The sequence below is a fragment of the Aegilops tauschii genome, chromosome 1 (genome assembly GCF_002575655.3).
Source record: "Aegilops tauschii subsp. strangulata cultivar AL8/78 chromosome 1, Aet v6.0, whole genome shotgun sequence".
NCBI classification, from domain to species: domain Eukaryota; kingdom Viridiplantae; phylum Streptophyta; class Magnoliopsida; order Poales; family Poaceae; genus Aegilops; species Aegilops tauschii.
The window spans coordinates 441,657,989-441,676,029 of record NC_053035.3 but is presented as its reverse complement, the minus strand read 5'-3'; positions in this window follow the sequence as shown (position 1 = coordinate 441,676,029).

The following is an 18,041-nucleotide window of genomic DNA, read 5'->3' as shown; positions in this document are numbered from 1 at the left end:
TCCAAAATATCGAATGCCTATGATTGTGGAATGGGCAGGGTTTGCCATCAGTTTGGACATTGACATGGCACCTCGTGCTAAATAAACCAGCTGTTCTTTTTGTGCAGTTCCACCAAAATCAACCAAATTCACGCGTAGCTTGTATGATTTCGCCCTCATATGTTGCAACGCCTTGAACTTATCGGCACCTCCTTTCTTGTGGTGGAAATGAATGATTCAATATATTCATGAACATTTTGTGCAGTTCCCATTGAAATCAAGCTGAGCACCTCTGTTTGCACAAATACAAAAAAGTGATTAGTATAAAGCAAACTGTACTATGAATTGACAGTTTCAACAGGCACATACATGGTCCATGTAGAGCACACTTTTAGAAAAATGGAACTCACCAGAAAGAATCCTAGAACAACATTGTACTCACGCATCACAGCAAAAAAATGGAGATTTGTCAGTCCTTCTGAGCTGAAGTTAGTTTGGTCTTGTGGGGAGTAATGTAACCATCCTTCAACTGCTCCTTCTGATGAGAAGATAGACAGAGCTTCTTCATCCTGGCATAATCAGAACTAGTCACTTCACGTACTCCATATTCTTCTTCAGAGGAAGATGATCCTGTTGTGCAAAGACAAGAGGACTACTAAATGCTAGCATCCCTGTTTGCTCGAAAAAAAGGAAAGGAAATATTTAAAACAACACAGATGAAGCACTTCTCAAGGACAATACCACTTTTTCATGACAGTATCTAAACAGTAGCACAACACCAATAGAGATGACAAAGCTCAATCATATGGATGAAATCAGTGGGCGAGTACCAACCTTTGTCAGGAGGCTTATTGTGTAGAGCATACAGATGAAGCACTTCTCCGGAACCATCTGTTGCTATCTACCGTGGTGGCCATGCTTACTATATACTCCTCGATTAGTTTAATGTTTCCAACATCTTCTTGTGCAGTTCCACTAAAATATATGGTATCTTCAAAGAAGAACCCTGTTTGCACAAGTAGAGATAATTACATATTACATTAAGAGTGGCATCAAATCAGTGGCAAAACAATTGCTCGTTCCAGCCATAGCAATAAATTAATATGCAAAACTATATCATTACTTGTGTCATCACAGTTCCAGTGCTTCATTACAACACCGGGAGTTGATTTTTGTTTTTCTTCCGCTTGTTCTTCCCCTTCATCACTTGGTTCAATAACAGACAAGCTTCGCCTTCAATGTAAGATTTGGCATGTCAATTAGGGAGCACAAGTATAGTACTAAACTTAATTTTTTGATGAAAGTGGCAAAATACAGGCCAGCAGTTGTGAAATATCCTTATCTTACCTCAATGGGATATTACGGTGCACATATAGATTGGAAGTCTTGTCTCCATTTCTGCAGTTCACTAAAATCAAGCAACATTATCGTACAAGTAGCACAACATATGAAAGCACACTGCAGAATCATGTGAAAGAAGGCTAGTACTGACCTCTCATGATGCGGAATTCAAACAATTCACAAGAAGAAGATCCGAACCAAATTTGCCTTAACAGATAGGAAGTAAGATCTCCTCTTGTGCAGTTCCACTAAGATCAAGCAATCAAGCAACGTTGTTAGTGTGACATTTTGGTTGAACTGCACAAAACACTCTTAAAACAAAAGTGTTTTGTGCAGTGCAACAAAAGGTCACAATGGCAACGAGGTGAAGTAGATAACCCTGTTTACACAGAGGTGCAAAGGAAACAATTAGTGGTCAATAACGGTGGATGACACAGAAGCCAACAAAAAGAAGCATCTATCTTATCTAAATGGGAAAGAAAGCAAAACAATAGCATTTCTCAAACGGTGGCATTGATTAATATTAACATAGAGATTATATTAACAATAAAATTCGTTAAACATGTAATTTGCTTTTAACTGTGGCATTGCATCAATTTTCCAGCGGCATTATTAGAGGGTGTTTGTTTACAGGGGCATTTTGGTGTAGGGACTAAAAAAACTCCGTCTCAGTCCCATCTAAACCAAACAGGAGGGACTTTTAGGGACTAAAAGTGGGCATTTGGGACTAAAGAAAGAAGACCCCGAGGGAGTCTTTTTGGGACTTTTTCCAATAGTTGCCCCTACCACGCATCGCACCTTGTCTCTGTTAGTTCATTACTAGGGGTAACATGGTCTTTTAGCATGTCATTTAATAACCTCTAGTCCATGTTTAGTCCCTGGAACCAAGCAGGTAGGGACTAGGGAGTTTTTAACCAAACAGGGCCTTAGATTAACAACAGCTAATGAGTTGCACGGGACAGTGGATGCACCAGCACCATGTGTATCTGCCGATGTACTGTGGTCATGCACAGTCTGTTGCAACAAAGAACAAACAACCAAGGAGCATATTTGTGTTGGTCCCAGTTTTGTTATCTTTAGACACCTTTCCCTATGTGAGCGCAGCAAATCTAGTCCTGCTCAAACTCTACAGCCTTGCCCCTTCCTTTCCTTTTTGAACTAGTACTTTCGCCCCTTCCTTTCCTCTTTGAACCACGTCCTAGATTTATGCGATACAACTTTCCCCACTACTTTCCCCCATTCCTTTCCTCTTTGAACCACGTCCTAGATTCATGCTATACAACTTTCCCCCTTCATTTCCTCTTTGAACCACGTCCTAGATTCATGCTATATACAACTTTTCCCACTACTTTCCCCCACTCCTTTCCTCTTTGAACCACGTCCTAGATTCATGGTATACAGGCAGCTAGAGCAATGCATGTGGAGTAAGTAAATTATACCTTAAGGTTCTTGGGGCGTGGTTTGGTGGGCGACGGGACGACGGCGAAGAAGAAGGGGTCGGAGGCCCTCCCGCGCCGCCGCAGGGTGGAAAGTGAACAGCTGCGCCGGTAGTCCCTCGCCGACGGCGACAACGTTAAGCCTCCTTCCCTTCCCGGCAGACGGATCCTGCCGGCTCTTTGAGAAGCAGTGAGGGGAGAGAGAGGCCAATGAAGTCTTGTTTAGATCTGGAGAGGGCGAGAGAGTGTGAATAGAGCAACTACAAGTGCTGAGGCTCCAGCGGGAGAGGGCGAGAGAGTGGGAAGAGAGCAACTACAAGCGCTGAGGCTCCTGCGTGTATATATATACTGGAGAGAGAGTGTGAAGCGTGCAAACCCTAGAAAACAATTTGTCCAGTCAAAGAATCCACCCGAGACCTCAAGTTTGATGAGCGAACAGCCTAACCAGCTACACAACCCTCCCGTTATGTTCAACGAGAGGGAAATAACCTTTTATACATTCCTGCATTCGTGTGACAAGCATGCCATGTTTTTTGTGTGTGTGGGAGTCATTGGGATTTCAATCATGATCGTGGCATGTGGCTTTGGTGGTAAGACTATCCACAGTGGTGCAGAAATAATGTAGCCTTAGTCACCTTACCTCTCTCCACGTAGTACGTTAGGTCCCACCAGTCAGAGGGTGAAACAAACAAATTAATAAGAAAAATTAAAAGTGCCAGCGGTGTATCTTACCTCACACATCTCGCTACTGCTCGGGAACACTGTCCAATTGATCCCTCTATTCGCTCACGTACTATTTTAAGTGAATCCTTATTATAACATGCACACAAATTTTGGGCACTTGTATTCGACTTAAGTCAGTGTGCCACCGTATCTCGTATACTTACTGCTCCATCCGTCTAGGTGTAATAAGTCACGTTAGAAATTGAAATGGGACCAAGGTGCGTGTGTGTGCGTGTGTGTGTGTGTGTTTAACAACATATGTGTGTTAGAGAGAGCGACAGATCGACCTACTCCTACAGAGATATGTTGTGTAGTGTAGTACTCCGATTTTAGCCACGAGAGTCGGTGCATCCTCTCGTTTCCGGGCGTGTCCGGTAGGGACATGTGGACAGCTGCCACGCCCGCTCCTAACCAGCCTGGCCCACCCAAAGCCCCTCCATCGCCCGCGCGCGCTTCCCGCCCGAAACGGTCAGCGCCGCTCCAAAGAATCGGTGCCGCATTCATGCCTGGGCAGAGCGGACGCGACCTCTCACTGGCGCAAGAGTGATGGTTGCTTCGTCCGTCCAACTTACTGCTGGGTCTATGTGATTTGACGGCTCATTGGTCTTTATTACTGAGGTGGTAGGACTGCTGGATGTCCCACGCTTTCGGCGAAAGGAGGTACTATTACTAGATTACAATTTTCTCCATTCTTACAGTGGAGGCGTGCAAGAGCAGTGAAAACACACGGGCTCAGTGATACATGGCCCACCTCACACTATCACCGTGCGACACCTAACTCTTTACATAGTACTCCCTCCGTTCCTAAATATTACTAGATGAGTCCCCGTGCGTTGCCGCGGAACAGCGGTATATCTCTCTGCGCAAAATTATCGATTTCATAGAACTAAAAAAACTATAACCGCATGACAAATGTGGTAGCCAAACTAAATAAACTCCCATCATCATTTAGATCATCCCACGTAAGGAAAAAAGATCAACCAACTCCTACTGCATAATGGGATTATATTTTTCTTTTTGACATGTTAATGGGACTTAAAAGCTCACTTACATGCATGCTACCAGTGCATGCTTGCATGCAGACATGTTGATGTGATTTAAAACCCACTCACATGCATGTGCCACGGTATTTCTACATGCTTGCATGTGGCTTAGTGCGGAGCCTCTCAACGTCTAGATCAGACGGCTATTATGGACCGATTTACTTCATCTAACGGCTACATCAATTTTGATGATGTGGCTCAAGGAGAGGATAGATAATTCCTAGTAGTGGGGCTAGCTATTACTAGTAGATAAGTCTTTGTAGAGATTCCACTACATACAGAACAAAATGAATGAATCTACACTTAAAATGCATCTATATACATCCGCATGTGGTTCATGGTGAAATCTCTACAAAGACTTATATTTAGGAACGGAGGAAGTACTAATATAGTACGTACTGTAATTTATCAGCGAGATAAATTTGTACAATGCTATGAAGCTTCCAGCTTCTGTTACATGTATCTTGCATCCAAGGTTGCCCGTTGCAACATTTCATCAAATACAAAGGAGACTAACATGCATGCTATTGCATCTCAATGATTGACAGATCATAGCAAATATGTACTCCCTCCGTTCCAAAATAAGTGTCTCAACTTTGTGCAAACTTTAGTACAAAGTTGTACTACTACTAAAGTTGACACTTATTTTGGAACAGAGGCAGCTAAAGAAAAAATGATCCATGCAGTCCCTAGCCCTTGAACCGTGAACCCTGACCACTTCAATTTGCTGGCAACGTTCGAGCTTCCTAATAAATGAAGTTTGCAACCTTTTGACCATCGGATCATTTTGTGCAGTTTCACCAAAATCAAGATGAGCATCCCTGTGGCAAAGAAATTGAAGAAGCGTGATTAGAATAAGATTAATGGGACTAGTTGATGAGACATAAATTCATCACAAATACAGTACGTAGAAGCCAGTAGAGGTATGTGCGGGGCAAAGAAGTAGAGAAATATCCACAGGGAGTGATGTGGGCAGCTGGAGCAGTGGTGCAAGCCGGCTATAAAGGGAGTTGTACCTGAGGGACGTAGCTCAACCTTGAGGAGGACGGCGGGAGGCGGCAACTGCCCACGTCGCGGCAGTGAGCAAGGGACGAAGGCAAGCTCACCGGCTTTGTGAGAGAGAACGGCGGGGACCCCTGATCGGGACGTGCCGACAATGGGTTTTCGCTGTCGGCGACGGCCACGCATCTACACTAAGCATCCACCCCTTCCCCAAGCGGACGTGATCCGCCGGGACGTTAGAGATGTGGCCACAGTCGTTTTGTGCGAGAGAGTGTGAAGAGAGCAACCCCAGCAAGCAACCGTGTAGGCTGGCCCGTCCTGACTATGTATATAGTGGAGTGGTTTCCTTTTCTCTCCATATGAACCTATCATATTGCGTACGTGCCACTGAAGAAAAAAAACTTTATTTATAAATGACGCGGCACCTACTACTCGTTCTCCTATAACCTTGCGCTTGGCATCTCCAAAATATTAACCTTGCGATTGGCTCTTCGCCTCTTCGGGAAGTCGAGCAATAATGGTAGTGCAGTATATATCGTTCTGGCTATATGAGACCGAATGAATTGCTGCACGTCCACCACGTGGGCGAGGGTCGAGGGAGAGTGCTACATACGGAGCAAAATGAGTGAATCTACACTCTAAAATACGTCTATGTACATCAGTGTTTGGAGTATGTACTAGTAGTTCATATTGAAATCTACTAAAGGACATATATATTCCAAACAATATGATATAATCTCTATAACCAAGGTAGTAGGGACGACGAGTAAACGGAGGGAGTAGTAAATTTTTCTCCTCGTCCTGCGAGCCACCGCGCGCATGGGCGAGGGAGCGGGCGTAAGGCGGAGTAAGCTTCACCTCATCCTACGAGCCACCGCGCCCGTGGGCGGGGGAGATGGCGTAAGCAAGCTTCTCCTTGTTCCGCGAGTTGACGGGACACATCAAAAGTACTCCAGTGTATAGAGCCTTGCCTCTAAGGTAGGCCCCACATGGTTTGCCTCTTTTTTTAACATAACACGTCAAGTCGCAATTTGTTTGTTCACCCGTGGTAGACGATCCTCCCTCCACCAAGTGGACAACCAGTACACGTGCCAAACTACCACGTGGGCTGCCTTTTTCGTACAGCAATGAGCTCCACCGTGTACCCGCGCAGGTGTGGTTGGGAAAGAGACTGGAGTACGTGCGCCGTGCATGCACCTCTTCTCTTCGTGCACGTCCCCCACCTACGTGGGTGTGTGTGAGAGATACAAACCGCGTTCGTGAGTGTTTTTTGTTTTGGGGTGGGGGTGGGGTGGGGGTTGATTTCGTGAATTATTTGTGGGAATATGTGTCGATGACATCTCAAACAAATTTTTGCATGCAATGTGTGTGAAATGGAGGCCTATCCATATCATACATATAGGGTCGGGCAATCCACGAGAAGAGAGGGAGGGGTCATAGCTATCGATAGAGTCGAAGAGAGGATCAAGTGGGTGGGTGCGAGATCGATGAAGAGAGCCATCGAAATTGTGTGTGTGCAAGTCAAAGATATAGGGCGACTGGCCTACCGGAACGTTAGAGGGCACATGTCAAGTTTGTGTGTGGCAGGGAGACATGACTAGAGCGCTCGATGTATCGGTGTGTGTGGGGGGGGAGGGGGGTGGGGGGAGGGGTATGCAGAGGCCTAACTATAGAGGTAGACTCGTATATGTGTTGAGAAGGAGAGACCCAGCTATGTCTTGAGGGAGATCAGTCGACATCCATACATAACTGAAGGACGGGAAATATGATGGAACAGAGAGAGAGGAGAGAGAGAGGGAAGGAGAGGGAGGGAGAGGGGTAGAGTTTTGGATGGGTGATGGAGTTGCTTCTCGAAGATGGTGGGAGAGGCCTACTAGACAAACTGAGGGTGGAACTGCAATGTTATCAATAAGAGTGGGGATGTGTTTCTGTGTGTGCCTGTGCGTGATAGATCTGTCGGGACGCATCCATGGATGATGAAGGGGAACCATGTGTTTGGTAAGCAAACCTAACTAGATCGGTAGATCAATTGTTGTTTGTCGGAGGAAGGGAGAGACACAACTAATGAGGTAGATCGATTGACCTGTGGGTAAAAACGAGTTATAAGGACCTAGCTAGCTATATGTATAGCGAGAGATCGATCGGTGTACGTCCATTTGTTAGAGGAAAATAAGGCCCAGCGAGATGGATAGACAGAGATAATGGAGCTAGGAGGTGGTGCGAGAGGCCCAACTACTAGCTAGATATGGGGAGGAGTGTGCGGTTGTGAGATCGATGAAAAGAGGGGCGAGAATTTACACGTGTGTCTGACCATATGAGAGACACGAGGCAAGGACACATAAAGGAGGAGATTGAAGATGTGTGTGTATGTGGTAGGCAGGCACCGCTGGAGAGGTTTATCGATCGGTGTGTGTCGGAAAGGAGTTGTGGAGACTCTGGGAGAACGACCTAAAGAAAAAAATGAATGTGCCCGGTGGATAGAATGCCGAGGGAGGGGAGGGCGAGGAGGGCGTGTGCATGCACGAGAGAAAGTTAGTGGTAGCTACAAAGGTTAGAGGATTGTGTGGGTGTAAGAGACTAACAAAGATCATAATTTGATATGAAAGCGGATTCATATATTTGAATAGGAGATCATAGTGTTTTAAACATTGCATGCATGAATATAGCGGTGATACACGTGCTGTGCACATGTTATACCATAATGTGATAATGCATGGCGTTTGCAGCTCACAACTAAATGCCGAACAATCTAAACCATACTATACATAAAAAAATCTCACATTTTATTTGAATTTGTGATAATGTGTGGCGTTTGCAGCTTACAACTAAATATCGATCAATCTAAACAATACTATATATCAAACATTCTCACATTTTATTTGAATTTGTGGTAATGTGTGGTGTTTGCAACTCACATCTAAATACTTGTAGGCGTAGGGGGCGGGGCACCATACATAATGTGATAAACACATTATACATATGAGACATGGTTTAGATTATGAAGACCTAGCTAGAGCTAGAAATGTAATGTGATTTGAAATCAAAATAAAGTGGATTCAAAAAATCTAGTTCGAGTTCATATAGTACACATAGTTCATATGTAACTCGAGACTAATCATGTGGTGTGCTGTGAAGATAATACACAAACGATGGTTTAACTTGACAATAATGATGATTGTAGATCTTATTAAAACAGAGAAACGAATTCAAATGCTTTGACTTCACAACAATCATTACTGTAGATCTTATTCAAATAGAGAAACGAATTCAAATTTAGTTCATATTGAAGCGGTAGTATATATGTTTGGAATGCACTAAAATGTTCATTTGAGTAGTAGGTTGCATGCATTATACACGTAGCGAAATATTTTAATTGAACATAACATGAATTCAAAGTTTTGAATGACATTTGTAGTGCGCATTGATTTGGTACAATACACGTTAGGCTTGTCCGGAAATTTCAACCCGCGCCTTGTTAGCCCGAAATATTTAAGATATATCTTTGTCTCGTTGTGCTCCGACAACTCCCTCCATCTCAACCCGCGCCTTGCTATTCCGAAATTACAACGCGCGCGAAAACTCCCACCTCCTGTGAAATCCCGACACGCGAAATGCCCGTGGTACCCCTGAACCGAAAGAACCGCCTCAAATCGGTGGGGGTACTTTCGTAACTTACCCCACATTTCGGACAAGCGCGTCTCTAAGCCATGGTTCCCCACTGCCATCCCATCCGCCCACCCATTCGTACACCGAGGCCGCGAAAACCCGCGACGAAACCCCACACCCTGCTCCATCCGCCACCCAGCCGGAGCCTCTTCCCCGACGACGTCGTCCACAGCAACACCTCGACGTCCCTCATCTACCATACCGGATGAGGATCCGTCGTCGATCTCATCGTCCCGCCGGTTCACCCACCCCGTCTTCCACCTCCAAGGAGCTGCCCCGATGTTCCCCTCGTCTTTTGTGCCACCTCCATTCCCACACCGCCGTCTTCACCTGCACCACCGGAAGAGCATCATCATCACCGTTTCCTCGGATGAAGCTGCGGCCTAATCGGTGCCACCAAAGAGGTGGTACACTAATCGCCGCATTTTCTTCTTGATTCGATCTCACGGTGCTTCCGGCGCTCGGTCCCGAGCCGACACGGCGCGGCTGCATCCACGGCAGTGTCGCCGGCCACTTCCTCCACGGCGTCGCTCCCTCGGCGGCGACGACCACATCAGTAGGAGCTGCTGCTGCTTTAGCTCTTGCTGGCGCTGCTGCTCTGCTCTTGCTCTCGGTCCCCTGCCTGGTCTGCTCTTGCTATTGCTCTTGCTCGCACTGCTGCTCTCGCTCTTGCTCTTGCTCTTGCTTGCGATGCTGCTCTGATTTAGCTACACTTCAGTCGACTGAATCGACTTTTGGGTCAGTCGATTTTCAGGGGGTGGGGGGGGGGGGCTCGCCGGGGTGAAGGAAGAATCAGCCGCAGCGGGGAGGGGGGCTCGCCGGAGAGGTACCCCACTATCTATCTTAGGGTTCAGGATGGGGGCAGTGGTCGCCGGCGATGGCGGGGCGGTGGCGTGGGGATCGCCGGAGAAAAAGCTCAGCACAGGGGGGGCCTAGAGGGATGGCCGGGGCGGCGGCAGACCGGCGGTGGGGATTGTTTTTGGGGCGGGCGGGGCGGCGCACCGCCGGCCGCGGGCGGCGGGGGGCTGCTGTTTGGCCGGTGGTGGCTGGCGGCTCAGGGGGGTGGAGGTTGAAGATGAACTGCAGGCCCTTGATTTCATATCCAACGGCTGCAAAATCGACAGACCAGAGATGAAAAAGTTAGTCGACCGACGTGTAGCCTCACCTTGCTAGTGCGTTCAGTTTCGACAGCAAAATTCAGTTTCGACAGCAAAATTCAGTTTCGACAGTTAAGTTCAGTTTCGACAGTGAAGTTCAGTTTCCACAGTTAAGTTCAGTTTCGACAGTTAAGTTCAGAGATGAGCGGCTGATGTATTTTACATCTAGCACTTTGTGGTTATGTATTTTACGTCATGTATTGGAGATGCTATTAGAATTCCACTCAGGTTAACGTTGTTCGTTGTCTCTCTTGTCCTGCTTCAGCCTCGGCGTTGTACAACTCACCGGAGCTGCTCCAACGACGAAACCCTCCATCACAGCGGAGCAGTACCGCGGGCTCCATCTCCAGACGCCTAAGATCTTCTTCCCCTCCTCCGACAGCAAAGTCAGCCGGAGCATCCTCACCGGCCAACCCAATCACGCTGAGATCGACATGGCTTCGCCAAAGAGGTTGTACACTTGTTGCATCTCTTTTTTACTCTACATGTTATATATATTGTCCACTAAGCACACGGATTTGTTCCTTTAGTGTCTCCTTGAAAGAAAAAACGTAGGAATTTTAATTTTCACTTGTCCTCCTTTTCAAATTCCTATTCATGAAGCCAAATACTAAGAGATAGTAGCATAATAGCATTATAACCGTACATTTTCTTGTGGTTTGACTTAATCTCACCATGCTTCTTTGCATCCTGTGATCTTCCAATTGTTGTGAATCAAACACCCAGATTGGCAGAAATCCTGTGTATGTAAATTCTCTGTTTTGCACGTGCATTCCTATCCTATTCCTGTCTATTTCCTATCCCTGCATTGTTGGAATCCTCCAATTCAAACGAGCCCTTACAGAATTACTTCTCTTACAGATAGTTGTCAAAGAAAACCTTGCGTGGTTTGTCCCGCTCCTGCTGCGCCGTCGTCCACCCCAGCTCAGCTGCTCCAATGACAGAAGGGTCCAGCACAGCAGGGATCCGGCCTCCAGACTGTCTTTCGCCGCCTCAGATCTTCTTCCCCACCGCTGGCAGCCATGAAAACTGCATTACCATCATCAACCGAGCAGATGACCTCGAGGACTACACGGGTCCGCAAGAGAGGTCGCACTCTTTCGTGTCTGCTTACGTTATGCATCGCTTAATATTACATGCTACTTTATCGTCCTGTTCACCGATTAGACCCTGATTCAGCTCCAAACTAATGGTCAAACTTGAGTTTTTAAATGGTTGTGGGGTACATATCGGGGCCGCTATCAATAGTATCTATCTGCTATGTGGTTAATCTCCGGTGTGTACTATGAGTTTCATATTGGGTGGGAAACAAACAGTAAAGAAGCCATTATCTGTATTTTTTAACTGAAGCCATTATCTGCCTGCTATTATTGGTTTTGGGTCTATCCATAGGTTGCTACCATCACTCTGGATTTCTGCATGCACTCCTTACATAATCTCACTATGTTTTATTCCTATGCATGACAGTTATTGTAAACAATGGAACTGAACATGTAGAGCAAAAGAGACGAGCCTTGCGTGGCAATAAAATTTCATGCAGACGTCGCTCCATGGTAGGCGCAAAGGCACCCCCCTCCACGCATTTTGGATTGTAATCGAGAGGAAGATATCTGTTCTGAGGGGGATTCAGAAGGAGAAGACAACTCCTATTTACCCCCTGAGGTCTTCGCTCTAACTTGGCATGCTGATGTTGGTTATATCATGCATATGGTGTCTTGCATTGCTTAATTTATACATCAAATATGTCATCTGCTTAGTTTAGACATCCTTTGTGCAAATGCCATCTGTTTAGTTTATTCATAGTTTATGTGAATTATGCAACGCCATCTTGTTTAGCCAGGCATCATATATGTGAATTTTGCAATGCCATCCTGCTTAGCCAGTCATCTTATATGTAAATTATATCGGGCCATCCTTTTTTTGTTACATATTACATTTGTCAACAATGTTAGTACATTCAACTGCTCTTCGTGTGCATCAGCCATTTGACACGGTGATGGCAAATTCTGGAGTGAAAACAAGGTCTTCAGAGCAGACTATGCTATCTGACGAAGCGCATATCTCGCTGGTTATGGATACCTCCTCAGAGGAGGATTCAGAGACGGATGACCAGTCCTATCCCCCCCGAGGTGTATGCTCTAACTTGGCAGGGTTATGTTGCTCATATCGTGCGTATGGTGTCTCGCATTGCTATGTCATTTGATTAGTTTAGACATGCTTTGTGTGAATGCCACCTGTTCAGTGTCTAATTACCATATATGTGAATTATGCATTGCCATCTTGTTGCAAGACATTATATATGTGAACTATACAATGCTATCTTGCTGCAAAGGCATTATATATGTGAATTATGCAATGCCATGCTGTTTAGCCAATCATCATGTATGTGAATTATATCATGCTATCATTTTTTTGTATTACGTGTTCCATTTGTCGACAATGTTTGTATATTCAACTACTCTTCCTGTGCATCAGCCATTTGAAGCGGTGATGGAAGTATTTGGAGTGAAAACAAGGTATTCAGAGCAGACAATGCTACCTACTGAAGCAGACATCTTGCTGGTTACAGAGAGCTCCTCAGAGGAGGATTCAGAGACTGATGACCAGTCCTATTTCCCCCCTGAGGTCTATGCTCAAACTTGGCAGGGTTATATTACCCATGTCATGCATGTTGTCTTGCATTGCTTAGTTTTTACATCATATATGGATTGCCATCTGCTTACTTGCTTACTATATAAATCATATATTTGAATTATATCATGCCATCACCTTTACATAGTACATACACATCATCTATCTGAATTATGGCATGGCAACCCATTTAATAAAGACATCATATAGTTATATCATATCATCCTGTTTAGTGTTTACAGTCATCATATTTTGAATTATGGCATTCTATCCGTGAATGTATGTGAATTATGGCATGCCAACCTATTTAATAAACACATTATATAGTTATGTCATGTCATCCTGTTTACATAGTCTCATATTTTGAACTATGTCTTTCCATCTTTTTTAGTTAGCCATCATAATGTGAAATTGTGTCATGCTATCCTGTTTAGTTAGCCATCATATATGTGAAATTGTGTCATGCCATCCTGTGTGGTTAGACAACATAAATATGAATTATTTCATGCCCTCTTTTATTCCCCACTATCCATTGCACCTGTCTATCATACAATGTCTATACTTTCAATTACTTTTCTTGTTTATCAGCCATTTGAATTGGAGAGCGTGATGGCAGTATCTAAGGGAGTAACAACATGGTCTTCAGAAAAGATAGTGCTACCAGTTGATGCAGATAGAACCACGGTTGTACTTGCCCAAGGACCAGATCCACCACACATAACCCAGACTCTCGCAGATTGTACCCCTACCCGGTTAGACAGAGAACCAGCTACACCCCTTCTAACCCCAACCCCGGCAGATAGTAACGCAGTTCCAATTGACACAGCACCGTCTCCACCACAGAGCACCCAAACACGAGCAGTTAGTAAGGGAGCTGCAGTGCCCAAAGCACGAGGACCACCACTCCGAATCCCAACTCTACGCTTAAAGGAGAAGAAGATTTGTTCTCAGGTCAGGTTCTGTAGCTATGGTTCATATTCCTTTGCTCTTGCATTACTGTATTTACTCATACCAACTATTTTCAAATTTGAAGGATGGAATTGAAACTCCAATGGCGCAACAGGTATGTTTTAAACCCGTTTCTTTAACTGGTTTGCTGTTGTAACCTGCTCTATGTTGATTTCAGTTTCAATTGAATAAACAGTTATGTTCTCATGTCATGCACATTACAAGTGTTGTTATTGCTCTATTGTTACCCACACCTATATTCTGTCTATTCTGCTTTGTCTTGAACAAATATTATTTGAACTGTGTCTCTATCTTGATTTGGCAACAAAAACTAGAATGATATAGACCATAAAGTGACCATGGTACATAGATATATGTTTGTTTCATGCTGTTATCCTGTCCACTTTACTACTGAACTCATTTACCAAAATGAGTTTCATATACAACATGGTAAACAAGTGATGTGTCTGCTTGTTTCTCTTTTAGAATGCGGACAAAATATTGGAGAACAGTACTGCATTATCCAATGGTAAAGGAAGTAATGCAGATAAGGTTCAAGATAGTGAGACATCCCCGTTTGTCTCCAAGAAAGCTGATAAAAACTATCTTGACGACAGTGAGGGAACCCAAAAGTCCTGTGTTGATGTAGTGTTCGAGTTACTGGCCACTACTGCTGGCACAAGCTCTTCGAACTCGCTGCCTGAATCAGTTCGTCTTCTTGAGTCTCAACTTCAAGTTGAAAGACATCAATCAGATGTGCTGCGACAGGAAGCTGAAGGACTGAGGAAGTCCCTGCAGAATTCAGATGCATATTTTCTGGTGCAACAGCAAGCACTTGAGGATTTAAGCGCCAAACAAGAGAATGTTAATAATCTTGCTAAGCATCTTGCCAGCATTATGGGTACCCAGGATATTGTTTCTTGAGATCTTCTGAAGTGGTTTCAGTTCTGGATTTGTTTTGCTGCGGCGTTTATTTGCGCTGGTCGCCAACTTTGACAACCAGTGTATATGATATGCTGCTTTGTTCCCTATATTTGCACTGGTGGCGAACTTTGATGCCCAGTGGACGTAATATGTGTAATAGCCATGATAGCCTAGCATTAGTTGCTTGCTTGTTTATTTCCTTGTTGTCTTGTTTATTTGTTTGCTTGTAGTAATTGCAGTTCTTTTTCCGCGGTTAGCTAGTGGCTGCAATAACCTATTTTGTAAAACTAGGCCACAATAACCATGGGCTAATATTTACTGTAGTGACACTAGGCCTCCTACTGGCCGTAGAAATAGTGGGCCTTCTATGGGCCGTAGAAACAATGGGCCTTCTGCGGGCCGTATCATCAATGGGCCTTATACATGGGCCAAACATGGGCCAAACAGACCGCATTATGGCCGTAAACGGGCTAGAGTTGGAATCGTCCGTTCATGGGCCGACCATAACGGGCCATCGTTAATAGGCCGTATTTGATGACACTATGAAAACGTCCCAACGTATTAACGGACCACAAACGGGCCGACTGTAACCACGGGCTGAATTTGGCCCACTAGCAGAAAATGACAGTAACAGGCCGTAAGTAAACGAATGCTGGAAATGAGCCCAAGAATAAATGGGCTCTGAGAAGGCCGAAAGATAACATGGGCTGGAAACGGCCCAACGGAATAACGGGCCGTTAATGGGTATAAAGTGATACACAGTTCATTACAGGCCAGTTTCACCACGGGCCGTTAATGGGTGTAAAGTGATACACTGTTCATTACGGGCCAGTTTCACCACGGGCCGTTAATAGGCCAAGAGATACATAGGGCCTCATATGGGCCGAATGACGTCATGGGCCATACATGGGCCAGAAGTGAAAACAGGCTGGAATCATATTGGATGGCCCAGATGACGCTACTGGGCCTAATTCGGATAGGGCGTAATGGGCCTTGGGTTAGCGGGCTGTAAATGGGCTATATGCGAACAGGCCGTTAACAGGCTTTCCATGGGCCGGCCCGCCACCTTTTGCCCAAGTCAAACGGGCAGGCCTTTTCACAGGAATGGGCCTCTGTTGGGCCATGCCACGTGTCGACGTATCATAGGCGCCTTCTGTCCAATGAGTGGATGACATCTGTCCCAACGATGAGCCGACATGTGTTTCCTCCAGCCAATGATGATTCTACACGTGGAAAATCCCCATTGGTCGGGGTTGTTAATGGGTTATCGGATCCAAAACCTGACCCGATAGCTTAACGGCGTTCCGTTACGGTGGATGCCACGTGTCGGTCACCCTTGACGAAAGCACTTCTGTGACGCGCGATTTATCGTCGTGGAAGTGGACACTTCCGTGATGATAATTTTGGTAATGTCATGGAACACTTCCACGATAGCACAGGTATGACTATCTTGATTTTGTCATAAATTTGTCATGGATGTACATGCATGAGAAAAAACGCGACCTACTGTGACAAACACGTATCATCACGGAAGTGTATTTTTTTGTAGTGGAGGTCTCCAAGCTCTTGGCGGCCGGCTTCATCATGGAAGTGTTCCACCCCGAGTGGCTGGCCAACCCAGTCCTCGTACTGAAGAAGAACAAGACCTGAACAAGGCCTGCCCCAAAGACTCGTTCGCCCTCCCGCGGATCGACCAAGTCATCGTCTCCACCGCTGGGTGTGAGCTCCTATCCTTCCTGGATGCTTACTCCGGCTATCATAAGATCAAGCTGGACCCGGCCGACGCCCTGAAGACGTCCTTCATCATGCCCTTCGGGGCGTATTGCTACATCACCATGTCATTCGTCTTGAAGAACGCCGGCGCCACTTTCCAGCGCTGCATGCAGAAATGCTTGCTGCCGCAACTCGGCCGCAACCTCCACGTCTACGTGGACGACATCGTGGTGAAGACCAAGCAGCACCTCATGCTCCTCGACGATTTGAAGGAAACCTTCGCCAACCTGCGCGAGTACAAGGTCAAGTTCAACCCGGAGAAATGCGTTTTCGGCGTCCTGGCCGGAAAGCTACTCGGCTTCCTCGTCTCGGAGTGCGACATTGAGGCAAACTCGGATAAGATCAAGGCCATCGAGCGCATGCGCAAGCCGGCTCGGCTGCGCGATGTCCAGAAGTTCACCGGCTGCTTGGCCTCGGTCAGCCGGTTTCTCAGCCGGCTGGGCGAGAGGGCCTTGCCCCTGTATCAGCTAATGAAGAAGACGCCACCGTTCGAGTGGAACGACCAGGCGGACGAAGCTTTCCGGGATCTCATGCGCATGCTCTCCACCACACCAGTCCTGGCCGCACCGCCCGAGAAGGAGCCGTTGTTGCTCTATATCGCCGCAACCTCGCAGACGGTCAGCACAGTGATAGTGGTCGAGCGACCAGAGAAGGACAAGGTCCAACCCGTCCAACGTCCCGTCTACTACCTGAGCGAGGTGCTCTCCGCCTCGAAGCAGAATTACCCGCACTACCAGAAAATGTGTTACGGCGTGTACTTCACCGCTAAGAAGCTAAAGCAATACTTCCAAGAGCATGTCATCACCGTGGTCAGCACGCCCCCCCCCCTCGGAGAGATCATCGGATGCCGGGATTCCTCTGGCCGGGTCACCAAGTGGGCACTCGAGCTAGCCGGCACACCATCCTCTACAAGCCCCGTACCATGATCAAGTCTCGGGCCCTGGCCGACTTCCTCGTCGACTGGACCGAGACCCAGTACCTGCCGCCGCCGCCGGAATTGACACACTGGCGCATGCACTTCGACGGCTCAAAGATGCGACTCGGCCTGGGGGCCGGCATCGTGTTGTCCTCCCCCAAGGGTGACTGGCTCAAATACACGCTGCAGATCCACTTCGCCGCCTCCAACAACGTCACTGAGTACGAAGCCCTTGTGCACGGCCTCCGGCTTGCCAAGGAACTCGGCATCCGGCGCATCCTATGCTAGGGCGATTCGGACCTGGTGGTACAACAGAACTCTGGCTCGTGGGACGCCCACGACTCCCACATGGCGAGCTACCGCTTCCTCGTCCAGAAGCTATCCGGATTCTTTGCGGGCTGTGAGTTCCTCCACATCCCACGTGCAGAGAACGAAGCGGTCGACACGCTCGCCAAAATCGCCTCGTCCCGGCAGTCCGTCCCGTCCGGCGTCTTCCTCGAGC